At 30.5% G+C, this 13,187-nt stretch overlaps 1 pseudogene; it reads left to right on the forward strand.

Annotated features, from left to right (window-relative positions):
• The first annotated feature begins 6,441 nt into the window (after window positions 1-6,441).
• LOC102597161 (pelargonidin 3-O-(6-caffeoylglucoside) 5-O-(6-O-malonylglucoside) 4'''-malonyltransferase-like) lies at window positions 6,442-7,955 on the forward strand (annotated as a pseudogene).
• Window positions 7,956-13,187: the final 5,232 nt, after the last annotated feature.

Consider the following 13,187-nt stretch of genomic DNA (forward strand, 5'->3'; position numbering starts at 1 on the left):
TAAAAAAAAGAAGTTATTTTGAATTTAAAATGAACAATGTAGCAATATTGATTTTTAATTAAATTTATTACAGGATGGATATGGTACCTTTTAAAGATTTTCATATAGCTCTTGAAAAGGCAATGGGAAAACAAGGAAGTCAAAGGAAACAAATTCTAAAATTTTAAACTAAATTAGCTTCGATTATTGTTAGACTATATTTTTCTACTTGAATTTTGTCATTTCATTTCTCTCTTCATCATTTAATTTTAGGCATCTAGTTTATTATCCATGTTAATAAGTACTAGTATATTTTTCTAATATAATATTTAAAATTTGATATCAGATATAATATTAATTATTATTGTTAATAGAGAAAAGACTCATATACATCATTAAAGTTTGAGAAGAGGCTCATTTATGTTATCTGTTAAAAATTTGCTTCATCTATACCATTTACTTTTGAAAAACAACTCATTTATGACATTATTTGTTAACTTAAACCAATTCCATTTTACAAAACTATTTTTTACACATGGTCAATTATGAAAACCCATTTTTGACACGTGGTCAATTATGATTTTCAGTCACGTCATTTATTAAATTATTTTTTAAAAGGGAAAAAGGCACAAATATGTCCTTGAACTTTGAGAAAAGGTTCATATATGTCATATGTTAAATGTTTGGCTCATCTATGCTATTTAATGACAAATAATGACATGAATGAACCGTTTCTCAAACAAAAATAGCATAGATAAGCTAAACTCTTAACAAATGACATAGATAAGCTTTTTCTCAAAATTTGATAGCATATTTGAGTTTTTTTTAATTAATATGTGCATTCTCTCATCAATTATTATATTATTTTTGGTTTGAATTTATATATAATTATTATATATTATATGAACAGGTTATCTAAGTCATTAGGTACTCTCTCAGTTTCAATTCGTATGTGCTACTTTTCATTTTTATTCGTTTGAAAAATGAAAAAAAAGACTCTTTTATTTATTAGTAACTGTACTCTTGATTTTAATTTTTCACGTAACATATTTAAGATCACAAGATTCAAAAAAAAAAATTATTTAAACTTTGTATCAAGTAAAAATATGACAAACAAATTGAACTGGAAATAATATACTCCCTAGATCAGTTCACTTTTACTTGTCATTTTTCACATTTCAAGAGTAAATAATTATGTTTCCATGTTTTACCTTTAGTTTTAATTACTTTTCTCCAAATCATTTTTCAAGATTTAATACTAAATATCAATTAATAGGGATAATATGCTAATTAAAATATCGTGTCAATTTTTTTTTTAACGAGTGTATCATATCCAAATTTGACAAATAAGGGTAGGTGACGAAAAAAGAGAAACGGAAAAGCGTATTACAAGGTTGGAGTATCATCAATCACTCACTAACAAAGTGAAAATTTGTATACTCAACTAACTAAGCTAACTAAGATTCTCCGCTCTCTACTTAAATACAAGTGAGAATGCAAGTTTTGTTTACAGTTTCTTCTTGAGCTAGCCAAATTCAAGTTAAATTATCTTACTTTGATCAAGTTGCTAAGAAAACACGTCCCTTTTGTTCTATTTTATCCCAAAAACAACTTTTCCATTACTCATTCTATGGTACAACAACTTGAAGATTTTGATGAACATAAATATTCAATTTGTCAAGATCAAAGTGTTACAATATATTGATAAAAGCCAAGGTCAATATATTTCACATGTAAATTCTTGCTTTAATAACAAGAAAACAAAGAAAAAAATCACAATGATGTTTCAACAGTACTTAGCTGTAAAAGAAATACACAATGACATAATGTATGTGATAGTGTCATGTAAAAGCTTAATTTAATTTGTTATATGGTCCTTCAGGATGACTCAGTTGATTTGGAGGATAGTCCATCACATGGATGATTCGGGATCGACTTCCCCTCAATGTTTTCTAAGTTGAGCATGTTGCATAGAACTTGTCTAGTACAATTTACATCATGTGATTTGTAGCCTATTACCACAGAGTGACTATTTGAAGGACAGAGGGTCATGTAACAAAGGTTATAATAGCTGAGAGTTATACAAGTCCTAGAAAGAAAAGAAATTAATTACTATATTATTTATATTTATTTAATTATGTTTTCATCATGCTTTATCTAATACAAAACTAAAAAAAAGTTTACTTGATTATTTAATCAACACTTTATTTGGACAAACTTTGAAAATGTTACACTACAACAAAAATATTTTTTAGCGGAATAAATAGACACATTAATAAAGAGTGCTAAAGTCTTTAACGGCATTAGTTAAGTGTCATTAGATCCAATGTCGCTAAAGGCTTAAGGGACATATACAAAGAGTGTTAGTTGCCGCTAAAAATATATAAAACTCTAATCTTTCAACTTCAAGAATGACATTTCGCTGAAAAATAATATGATTGGCGTGTGGGTGAACAAACCCAACACTATGGAAGCTTACATACCTCTTAGGGATTAAACCCATGGCGAAAATCCGCAACAACTCTTAAGAATTTCGACGAACGCTTCAATCCTTTCTCTTTTATTTCTCCTCTTCTTTCTTCTTCTTTTCTCTTCTTGAACTCTCAACTAAAACCCTAGGCTAATTTTTAGGATTATAAAACTGAACCTAATAGGATTAGACCCTTAAAATATTACTAAAAACGAATTAAATCTTATTGGGTAAGGAAAAGACCAAAATACCCCTCTAGAATCCGGTTTTGACTTTCCTTATCTAGACAGCCCAACTTCGAATAAACATATCTCCCTCATACGATATCGAAACTGAGCAAAATTGGCGGCGTTGGAAAGATAATTCAAAGGTCTTTCCTACGGTATCTGGTAGTACACCTAACTCATCATGAGCTAGGAGTTATGGTCGTTTGAAGTCAACCCAAAACTCATACTTAAGCATAACTTGCAAAATTTTAGATCTTGCTATTTCCAATTTAATTCTTTTTCGAACTCAAGGTGCTACATCTAGTGAATTTAACACTTAAGAAATTTTAAATTCCTTGGTTAAATCCTACCCACAACGAAGGACGGTTCAAGTCTTAGCTCAAAAATTTTCTGGGGTGTTACAGTTCATTAGAGAACGCCTTAGATATCCGTGCTTCTTTTATTTTCTGAAGCACGGATTAAAGCCCTCCATAGGAGGGCCATGATCATTTCAACTCTTGACGGCTTAAAGCATAAGTCTCCACCAACTTCTTTTCTTAGCCTTGAAATGGAATCTTCGCTGATGTATAGCCTTTAGGCTACTAATTTAGACTCCACACGATCTTCTAGAGGAACACGAGGCAAGAGAAGCTTCGATAAATCTCTCGTTGGGAAAACATCAACCAAATTAAAGCTCATGAAATCGATCTTCTCTAAAGGAATCTCAAGTCTACACACTTTGGACCATTCGTTGATAACAGTAAAAGTTGAGTAATTAACCATCCATTTCCATGTGCGCGTGGCTCATGGATAGAGCCAAGCCACCACACTCGAATTCTGTAATTTGGATAATGACAACTGGCATGGCGAATAAGTTGGATGCATCTACATTCCATGAATCTTGAGGCCAACAAAGGAATGAAAGGTTGATATCCTAGATAAGGATTGCTCAAGTTGTTCTTCATGAGCTGAAAAATTAATGTTGTTGGTAGGAGGATAAAAAAAACAAGAGGTATATGTGTCTCATCAGATATTTGATCAAAGAAACATAACTTGTAAATTTGGAGTTGGTGAAGATGGTTTTATGAATTTTGTGGATATAATTTCAACTTCCATGTTTTCTTTTTGAAATGCCATGAGTATATAGATGTGGTGAAATTGCAAAAGAGAGATTAAGCAAACAAGTGATATGAAGAAGCTAAGATATATAGTGGCACTTCACTCTTCCCCTTTGTATAGAAAAAAAATATGGGTTTTCTATTTATCGATTTTTGATATATAACCATCCAGTTTAACCAACAAAAAAATGCTCATAACATAAATATATGACTTCTTCAATAATTTGGCACGACAGGATAATAATGTAACTTTACATAATGTTCATAATTAAAATAGAACAATATTAACTATCATGAAAATGAAAAGAACTGTACAAGTGCAATACAAATAAAAGAACTAGGACAATAATGTGAATTGAAGGTTAAAGGGCAAATTAAAGGTAGTAGCCATTAAAATATATATATTGAAATAAATATTTACTATATTTATGTAGAGGTAATTGAGGAAATGACTACCTTCTTATCGGGTTATTGGTTTACTCAATAATCTAAAGTTAAAAAAATCAAAGTCGAATTGATAATTCAATATTTATTTTTTTATAAAACCATTAAAAACCTGTTAACCCAATAACTCAATAACAATAAACTAGACAAATTAGAAAGATGACCAAAAAAAAAGCATAGAAAACTCTAAATTACCTCGGTTTTTCTCGACCTAAATCAGCATCCTTCATAGGAAACTTACACAAACTTGAAATTATACACTTGTCAACTTCATCATTGTCAGTTCCCAATACACATGGCCAATTGAGGTCCAAATTTGATTCTCGTATCTTAATGTAATCAAGTTTTTTCTAAAATAAAGGGTTAGTTGAGTTGTATTATTGTATGTACTAACACCTTTACAAAGTTTACCCAAATAAAGTGTTTAATACTCCCTTCGTCCCTTTTTATATGTCACCTTTTTACTTTGTACTTGCATTCAGGGGTGGATCTATGGGTACCCGTGGGGGTGCCACGACACCTAGTGGTCTCTGAAAACACTCTCTCTCTCTCTCTATATATATATCCTACAGAGAAAGATGTAGAATTAGAAGCAAAATTTATAGCTAAGAGATTTTTTATTAATGAACAGACGATATCGTCTCTCAGAGACAACTTAACAGGGGCGACAGATTCAGGGGAACTATGCTTTAAGCCTTCAAGAGTTGAAATTATTACAGCAATTTTATGGAGGGCTTTAATTTGTGTTTCAGAAGCAAAACACGGATATTTGAGACGTTCATTAGTGTTTTTCCCAGTGAATTTACGCGGAAAAATCTCATTACCTCTAAAAGAAAACGCGTTTGGGAATAATGTAATGGATGCTCCAATACTATTTGTACCCGAGAAGAACAAAATGGAGCTTCATGATTTTGTAACGTTGATTAGGAATTCGGTACAAAAAGGTATTGATGCTTGTGCTATAGGTTCAGCTGATGACATAATCACGACTGTGGCTAATTCATACAAGGAAATTTTCTCGTCAAAAGAATGGGGAACTGACAATGATGAAGTTGACAAGTGTATAATTTCGAGTTTGTGTAAGTTTCCGATGAAGGATGCTGATTTTGGTCGAGGAAAACCGAGTTTGATGCATTTTGGATTGAGAAATTTTCATAGTTGTTGGATGTATGATGCAGAATGTGGAAGTATTTGTGTGCAAGTGGACTTGAAGGATAGTTATATGAGTTTATTTGAATGTGAAAGTGATATCAAGGCTTTTACCAATGGAAATCAAGAGCGAATTCAATTGCAGCCGTTACTGTAATCAAAAAAGCGTGAAACTCATTTTCAAGCACTTGCTGAGAGTTATAATACTTATGGATTTTATTTTTTTTGGACCATGATGTTAAGGCATTTGCTAAGTTTTTAGAGTTTTCTATGTTTTTTTTTGTCATCTTTCTAGTTTGTCTAGTTTATTGTTATTGAGTTAACAAGTTTTTAATGATTATAAAAAAATAAATATTGAATTATCAATTTGATTTTGATTTTTTTAGCTTTGGATTATTGAGTAAACCAATAACCCGGTAGTCATTTCCTCACTTACCTCTACAAAAATATAGTAAATATTTATATCAATATATATATTTTGCTGGTTACTACCTTTCATTTGCCCTTTAGCTTTCAATTCACATTATTATCCTAATTCTTTATTTGTATTGCACTTGTATAGTTTTTTTCATTTTCATGGTAGTTAATATTGTGGGATAAGACACTAGTACCCCTTAGACTATGACCAAAATCTCAGAGACACACTTTAACTAAACTAAGGTCCTATTACCCCTCTAAACTTATTTTTTTTGTAATTTTGTACACCTTTTTGACCTATGTGGCCTCCAAACGTCTCCCACGCGCCTCACTTAGGTGGAGTCACGAAGTGTGCCACGTAAGTCAAAAGGTGTATAAAATTAAACAAAAAATGAGTTTAGGGGGTAATAGGACTTTACATTAATTAGTTAAGGTGTGTCTTTGAGATTTCGGCCATAGTCTAGGGGTACTTGTGCCTTATCCCTTCTATTTTAATTATAAACATTATGTAAAGTTACATTATTATCCTGTCGCGCCAAATTATTAAAGAAGTCATATATTTATTTTTTTGTTGGTTAAACTGGATGGTTATCAAAAATCGATAAATAGAAAACCCATATCTTTTTTTTTTTTCTATATAAAGGGGAAGAGTGAAGTGCCACTATATATCTTATCTTAGCTTCTTCACTTGTTTGCTTAATCTCTCTTTTGCTATTTTACCACATCTGGCATTTCAAAAAGAAAACATGGAAGTTGAAATTATATCCACAAAATTCATAAAACCATCTTCACCAACTCCAAATCATCTCCAAAATTACAAGTTATGTTTCTTTGATCAATTATCTGATGAGACACATATACCTCTTGTTTTTTTTATCCTCCTACCAACAACATTAATTTTTCAGCTCATGAAGAACAACTTGAGCAATCCTTATCTAGGATTTTAACTCATGTTTACCCTATGTCTGGCAGATTTACCGAGGATAACTCGATATCCTGCCAGGACCAAGGGGTTAAATTTATAAAAGCAAAAGTGAATAGTAAACTCAATGAATTTCTTGAGAAAGCACGTAAGGATGTCAACCTTTCATTGCTCTATTGGCCTCAAGATTCATGGAATGTAGATGCATCCAACTTATTCGCCATGCCAGTTGTCATTATCCAAATTACAGAATTCGAGTGTGGTGGCTTGGCTCTATCCATGAGCCACGCGCACATTGCAATGGATGGTTACTCAATTTTTACTGTTATCAACGAGTGGTCCAAAGTATGTAGACTTGAGATTCCTGTAGAGAAGATCGATTTCATGAGCTTTAATTTGGTTGATGTTTTCCCAACGAGAGATTTATCGAAGCTTCTCTTGCCTCGTGTTCCTCCATTAGATCGTGTGGAGTCTAAATTAGTAGCCAAAAGGCTATACATCAACGAAGATTCCATTTCAAGGCTAAGAAAAGAAGTCGGTGGTTTAAGCCATCAAGAGTTGAAATGATCATGGCCCTCCTATGGAGGGCTTTAATCCTTGCTTCAAAAAAGAAGCACGGATATCTAAGACGTTCTCTAATGAACATCCCAATTAACTTGCGCACTAGGTTGATTTCTTTACCTCAAGTAGAAAAATCTTTTGGGAATCTTGGAGTTGACGCCCCTATAAAATTCATACCTGGGGAGAACAAGATGGAGTTGCACGAATTCGTGACAGTAATTCATGACACTGTGAAGGAAACTATTATTACTTGTGACAAGACTTCACCGGAGGACATAGTGTTCGCGGTGTCAAATATATATAATGAAAGTTTTCTAGCACAAGATTGGGGAGGAAGTGATGAAGTTGATAGGTTCGTAAGTTCAAGTTTGTGTAAATTTCCTATACAAGAAGCTGATTTTGGTTGGGGAAAGCCATGTTTGATGCATTTTGGGTCAAGACATGATCAAGTTTGCTGGTTGTATGATGCAGAATGTGGCAATGGGATTTGTGTGCAAGTGGATTTGAAGGAAGACTATATGCATCTATTTGAATGTGACAATGATATCAAGGATTTCTTTCAGTTTTAGAGTTTAGGTCTCTAAGATTTGGCAATTTTTATTTACTTTATTGTTGTTGTTGTTATCGTCGTCGTCATTTTGGATTTGGTAATATAATAAAGTTGCATTTGTTATCTTGTTACAACTTAATTAAGTCTATTTTTGGTAGATTCATGGTGGTGTGTTGTATCTTTATTAACTAATATTTTTTGTCGAAAACGGTGATTTCATGGTGGTGAGGAGAAAATTAGCAAACATAATTATATCTATGGAACGCAATTATTGATTGAAACTATAACTATGGAGGCTTATTATGTTTCCTATTTCTAAAATTCTCTATAACTTATCCATAATTATCCTTGTTTTTCACAATATAAGAATTTTTATTAGTTAATTTTGCTTATTAATATTTTGTCAGAATATAAAATATTATTTAGTTTTATTAAACCATCATTTTTCGTTAAATTACATTTTTTTATATGTCTCATTAATTACATTTATTTTAGCGCAGTCTATTAATTCACTGAATCACAGATATTTAATTAGCCCATGATTTTGAACCTGTAGTTTCGTAGAATGAGTGATTTTAAATTTTCAAGGGTGATGGATAATTTTTTAGATTAAGGTTGAATAATTTTCAGATTTTTTATTTAACAAACGGTTTCACTATTCATCTTCTTCTCCGGCGAATAGCTCGCCGGAGCTCCGATTAGCCACCCACCTTTTTCAATGAATTAAATGATGCATCAGGATATATGCGGAATATAATAAAATATTACAATTTAGTTTTTCACACTACACCGATTGAGACATTTAATTTTTCAAACATTTATCAATATGTGTCCACATCCTCAGTCTATTTTTTGGGGGTGGTTGGGGATGATTTGAGGGTAGGGACAAAATAAATTGTTTTTTTAAACAAAAAGATAATTGTAATTTGAATTTGGAACAAAGTTTTGGAAAATGTTTTCCTTAAGTTTTGATGGAAGTCATTTTCCTTAAATTTGAGAAAAATGAGTTGATTTGGAAAATATTTTCCAAAACATTTAACCCAACCAAACATGAAAAAATTAAAAAAACATTTTCCGGAAAATGTTTTCCTTCATACCAAACACACCCTAAAAGGCAAAAACAAGCTTTAAATTATTATTTTTTTGGGGGTGGTTGGGGGCTGGTTTGAGGGTAGGGTAAAAATAAATTATTTTTTTAAACAAAAAAATAATTATAATTTGAAGTTGGAAGAGAGTTTTGGAAAATGTTTTCCGTAAGTTTTGAAGGGAAGTCATTTTCCTTAAATTTGAAAAAAATGAGTTGATTTGGAAAATATTTTCCAAAACATTTAACCCAACCAAACATGAAAAAATTAAAAAACATTTTCCGGAAAATGTTTTCCTTCATACCAAACACACCCTAAAAGGCAAATAAATAGTACTCTAACATATTAGATTCAACATGTATTCAACTAATAGTAGATAGCAACAAAATAATACAATAATCAGAGTACAAGAAATAAAACACAGATAACTATTAACAAAAAAGAACAAGAGAATACTAATATAAACGGACATAAAAACACCGCACTGTTATCTAGCTACTAACATTTTGCCCTAAACAAAAAATATTATAATTATTGAATTGTGTGATCGACTCGTGTAAAAGAAAATTAGTATATTATTTATATTTACTTAATTACGTTTTCATCATATTTTATCTAAAATAAACTACAAAAAAAAATATTTTACTTAATTATGTGTTCCAACTTCATTTGGGTAGACTATAAAAAAATAACAAAAATCAATTAAATCGTACGAATACCAAAGAGAAACCGATACGATTGGGATGATTTTAAAAAAATTAATTTTTGGTATATATTATAAAATATCCAAAAAATTGGAACAGTATAATTTTTAAAAAATAACCGATTAAACCGTACCATTGACACCCCTATCTAAATTTAATCGAGATTCAATTAGTTACCGGATACCAAATGAGAAAAAAAATGTTCATTGTGGTCTCAATAAAACAAGTGTGGTCACTTTAAAGTTGTCAAGTTTCTTTTAAGGACAACAATAGTAGAAAATTTACCTTTCTTTTATTTCTCAAATTAGACGCACTTTTTGATTCCATTATGGGTGAAAGGAAAAAACAAAAGACTCCATTACTTACTTCTCTCTCTCTCAATTTTTTTACCCAAATTATATCCTTTCTTTTTCTCTCTCATGATTTCTTCCATTCTTTCATATTCTCAAGTAACTTAAACCTTGCCTTTTTAAAATCAAATTCTTCTATATTTCTAAGAAATCTCATAAATCATTCAAAAGATTTTCAACATCATTTTGAGAAAAAAAAAGATTTTCAACATTTGTCGAAGTGAAATTTGACTAATTTGCGATTGTTCCATTAGGGAAGAAAATTTTGAAATAATTGATTGGAAATTTTGAAGTGAATTCGATTGATTTTGTGAACTTTGAAATTATCGGTGAAATACAAAAACGATCAACGATCAGGTATTCATTAACTGTTGATTCTTTAAATTGTTTGGAAGTGATTCGAAAATGGATATGAATCGTATTTTGTATGTTGGATCTTCACCTGAAAATCTTCATAAGTTACTATCTGAATATTGGGTTCAAAAGTTAGACGGTCACTGAGATATTCAATTTGGGAGTTTCGGGTCATATCCCATCCAAGACACTTTGTTGGACGACATCAATAATTCTAGTTATTTCTTCAATGAATTGAAGTATTTTACATCTTTCTCACATGCAGAAGGACCCAAAGGAGATGAAAGTACAGAATCACCAACCATATTTTAAAGTAAAAATATACATTTTTTAATCTTTAATATGTTTGGGATACAGATAGTGAATGATTGAATTGTTTTGATTTTTTTTGTATGTTTAGATGCTTGGAATACAAAATAATTTGGAATCTTATTTAGTAGATGTTCAATAAATTAGGATTTGAAGACTTCGGATACACCAAATATGATCTCTGAGCAAAATTTAAAATAAACATAATGAATTAGCACTTTAGCTAGATTCGAACCCTAGTCTCACGGGTGGTTCATGTGCCTCATACCAACAACACAAGAACACTCATATGTTTTGAATGGGTGCACTATTAATTATATCTTAATTTCTATCAGTTTCTTAAGATAGATATACATATATACACATGATTTTTTCCGAAGTTAACGGATGCACGTGCACCCCTACTTAATAAGGTAGGTCCGCCTCTGGATACACTGTCTTGTTGTTTGTTTATATTAATATTAATAGTTGTATATAATATTGCTCCTGCAGTTTTGTTTTTTTTGTTACCATCTGTTGTTTCTTGTACCTCAATTATTGTATTATTTTGTTGTAGTTTCCATTCTGTTACTATCTAATAATTTATTTTTTATATGTTATTTCTTGTACTTCCACTTTGTTAGATAATTATTTTTTTAGTCAAATGTCTATCTAATACAACTTCTTTACTTTTGAAGTAGGATATATAAGATTCGTGTACGCTCTATTCTCGCTAAACTCTAGTTTATGAAACTACATAAATATGTTATATTATAGTAATCAATAGGAGATTTATTATTGAAAAACTATCTTTCCTCGTATGTATATTCTTTTCTACATTAATTTTGACAAGTTCTTCTTCATTGTCATTCATAAACTTGAGGTCATGATTAATGATCTTAGTTATCGCAATAAAATGAACATTAATAACTTGTTGGATGGATGAAAATGATACATGTTCAGAAGTCCAGAGCTAAGAAGAAATTATGGATATCATTGAAAAGTTATTGTTGATGATAAAGTTGAAGATGATACAATACATTTAGAACCAATCACACGTAAGGAAAACACTTATCACATTTAGAACTCTTCACAATTTATGATGCAGTTCGAAAAGACAACACCGCGAATGTAATAAGAAAAGTTAGAGATGAGCTTCAACGAGATTAAATTTTAACAGTGGAATCATATTTCACTAAATTGTTTTAGATATATTTGTACTTTTAAAGAATTATTACTTTATAATATTTGGGACCATATATTTATATATGAGTCTTCTGAAAATATATTTTATCGAAATGGGTAATTTTTTTCATTGGCCCAAGTCGAGATCGGAAGAAAATATTATCTTAAAGAAGTTATTAATTAACCAAGTATTAATTTAGTAAGATTTTATTGTATAATATTAATTAAGTGTTTCAATATTTTCCAACATTAACACCTTGTTTGGATGGTTGTTACCTGTTGTATTGTATTGTATCGTTAGTTTAAATACAATGTTTGTCTTGATTGTTACTTAAATTCTATTGTATCGTATCGTTGGCTAACAACGAAAAGACTCATTTTATGTAACAACCGATTTGGTGTGATCGCATCATTACCTTAGTATTTTCTTCTTATTCTATCTTTATTTATTATTTAATAATTATATTTCATCTTTTATACTACCATTTCATCATAGCTCGTACCCTACTTTTCTTATAGATTTATCACTTAATTTATGAATGTATGACATTATATAGCGACAAAAAAGGACATAATATATCTAAACATTATATCCATTAAAACAATACAGTACGATACCATACAACACAATACAATAGAATCTAAAGCAATATGTAACAACCATTCAAACAAAGTGTGAGTAGGTTGAGTCGTCCTAATAAATGATTGAACTAATAAATGCGTCTATTTTTCTTTGAGTTAATATGTCGCACGCCCATTGAGGTCCCAATTTATTCCCATCATCACCTGAAGACAACATTTTAAAATTAAATTCACGTGTTATTTGGTTCTTGTATCTAACGTTATCAAGTTTTTTCTAAATAAAGGGTTAGTTGAGTTAAATTATTGTACTGACGTTTTCAATGTCTACCCAAATAAAGTTTTAGAATACCTAATTAATAAGTGAAAATATTATTTTATAGTTTATTTTAGATAAAACATTATGTGAGACGATCATACACTTGGTAAGTAAACGCACGAACTAGTTGAATGGAGTTCGACATTTACTGTATATACCTAAAAAATAATTCTAACCAAATATAAATAATAATACTTTCCTTCGAAAGAAATTCGTAACCCTGAGAATATGCTGGCTCCGCCCCTACTTGGTTGCATTATTGAAAATATATCTTTCCCAATATATCCTTTTCAACATTATTTTTCACATGTTCTTTTTCTTCATTATCTTTTTGAAGATCCAGCTCTGCTTAAGGTGTAATACTTTGAAATTTAGCGATAACTTTTATTTGTCGCTATTTGTAGGTTTTTACGCATAATAATTTAGGAGTTTACTTATTTTTCTTGGAGTTGATGTTTCGATAAATACATAAATTGGCATGTCTTCATTAGTGGGGGAGCAAGAATA

Source organism: Solanum tuberosum, unplaced genomic scaffold (genome assembly GCF_000226075.1).
Source record: "Solanum tuberosum cultivar DM 1-3 516 R44 unplaced genomic scaffold, SolTub_3.0 scf00034, whole genome shotgun sequence".
Classification (NCBI taxonomy): Eukaryota; Viridiplantae; Streptophyta; class Magnoliopsida; order Solanales; family Solanaceae; genus Solanum; species Solanum tuberosum.